Genomic DNA, 2,726 nt, shown 5'->3' with positions numbered 1-2,726 from the left:
CCAACACCACCTCCAACACCACCACACTATCTAATAATACGATGATAGTCAACAAAATATTATGCCAAAAATTAGGATTTTCTTAGGTTCTTTCTATATTTTTTAAGCATCAAAACTTGAAATTGTTAAATCTATTCTCGAAAATAATACTACTAAAAGTCTTCTTTTTTATCATTAACTAAAATGCCCTAATTTTTAGGAAAAAAACTAATGTAGAAATCTTCTCGGACTCTATTACCTGCAAGGAGAGAGAAAACAATAGATATAAGTAAGAAGGAAGTTAAAAATAAAAATTATATGTCCAAATATGGGAAGAAAATTGATCTATTATGGAGGTTTGAGTAATATGTTGAGTAGTTGTTGTTTGTATTATTGAGAGAGAAAGAAAAGAGAGAGAACTCAAGATCTGAAATGATGAAATATTTTTTCTTCAAATGAATAATTTGTATGGGTTGATTTGTATTTTAGAAAAGAATGACAAGTTTTGAAAATGTTAATTTGGTCCAAATTGATCTTAATTTATTTTTTAAAAGAGATAAATTTTAACTATTTCATAATAAATTATACTAATTTCACTAAAATTAGTTTTTAGTTATTAAGTTCAATTAGAACATTAATGAATTTAATATTAACTTAATAATAATTTGATATGAATCATTTCAACTTAAATTGATTAGTAGATTACTCCTGTCAGAACAAACACAATACTAGCATTATGCATTTGCAGCAACTCAATTAAAATTGAAGTTGAACCTATCAACCCATCCTTAATTCTAGCTAAATCAATTCAGATATTTCTAATAATAATTTGACATGAATTGTTTCAATTCAAATTGATTAGTTGATGACTCCTATCAAATTGAACGCAATACCAACATCATGCAATTGGAATGACTCAATTAAAATTGTAGTTGATCCTATCAACCTATCTTTAAATATATCTAAATAAAGATATTTCTAATAATAATTTGATATAAATTGTTTCATCTTAAATTGATCAGTTGATGACTCCTGTCAGGACGAAAGCAATACCAATATCATGTAATTGCAATGACTCAATGTAGTTGAACCTATCAACCCATCCTTAATTCTAGCTAAATCAATTTAGATATTTCTAATAATAATTTGATATGAATCATTTCAACTCAAATTGATTAGTTAATGACTCCAGTCAGGACAAACGTAATACCAACATCATGCAATTGCAATGACTCAATTGAAATTATAGTTTCACCTATCAACCCATCCATAATTCTAGCTAAATAAATTTAGATATTTCTAATAATAATTTTATATGAAATGTTTTAACCTAAATTGATTAGTTGATGACTCCTGTCAGGATGAACGCAATACCAACATCATGCAATTACAATGACTCTATTAAAATTATAATTGAATTTATCAACCCATCCCTAATTCTATATAAATTAATTTAGATATTTCTAATAATAATTTGATATGAATTATTTCAACTCAAATTGATCTATTAATGACTCCTATTAGGACGAGCGTAATACCATCATTATGTAATTGAAACGACTGAATTAAAATTGTAGTTGATCCTATCAACCCATCCCTAAATATTGCTAAACAAATTTAGATATTTCAAATAATGTCTTGATGTAAATCATTTCAGGACTAACCTGTTATAATAGATGGCACATCTGTTGAAAATTATCAAATAATTATAGATATCTATTAAAAGATGTTCAACCTTCTGCAATAGATGACTTATTTATTATAAATTATCAAATAGATAAAGTAATCTATTGCAACAAATGACTTATCTGTTGTAAATTAACAAATAGATAATTAATTTGTTATAATAGATGACTTATTTGTTGTAAATTATCAAATAGATATTGCTATCTGTTGCGCCAGATGACTGATATATTGGAAATTTTCCAACAAATATAGACATTTGCTGCAACAGATAACTTATCTATTTTAAGATTTTTTTTTATTTTAAAGCATTTTTATCCAAAAGAAAAAAGAAAAAAATACTAAGGAGGTAAAAAAATTGTTGGATAACTCAAAAATCTCCGCCTTGAGTTGTCTTATCTTGTCTTTTCAATGTCACTGTCACCGTCTCCTCATTCTCTCTTCTTTCTTTTTCTCTCCTCTTTTGGGTAATCCCAATTGTCTTCTTTTTTCTCTCTTCTCTCTCTTTTCTCTCCTCTTTCGCCTAAGGATCCTCTTGACTCTCAACCGATCTATATATTTTCTTGACTTAAATTGGTGTTTTGATCCCTTTGCTGTTGACATGGCAGGAATGGTTCACTATTTCTCTTTCCTTCTCATTTTTTTATTTGTATGTTATTTAAATTAGTTGTTTACATATATTATTTTTATTAATTTACCCATTATCCATATCCTATTTATTGAGAAAATTAAAGAAAAGGTATCTTTTAAGTCTTGAATAAATGAATCATTATTTTATTTTATTATAATATGAAAAAAAGACATCGGTTGGGAGAACTTAAAAGCTTTGCTGGCAGTATCATTTTTTTGTGTTTGTCTTTTATTTGTTTTTTGGTTGCTGATGTTGTTGGTAGTGTTGGTGATGTCGAAACATGGGGAATTAGTATTGTTGATAGTGTTGGAACATATGGGTATTGTTTCTCTATTGTTGATGTTATTGGTGGTGTTGAAACATATGGTGAAATATTAAAATAGGTCTTAAAAAGATGTCCCATCTATAGTAACTGATTAATTAGTTATTGGAA

Source organism: Capsicum annuum, chromosome 5 (genome assembly GCF_002878395.1).
Source record: "Capsicum annuum cultivar UCD-10X-F1 chromosome 5, UCD10Xv1.1, whole genome shotgun sequence".
NCBI classification, from domain to species: domain Eukaryota; kingdom Viridiplantae; phylum Streptophyta; class Magnoliopsida; order Solanales; family Solanaceae; genus Capsicum; species Capsicum annuum.
Note: the sequence above shows the minus strand (reverse complement) of the source record.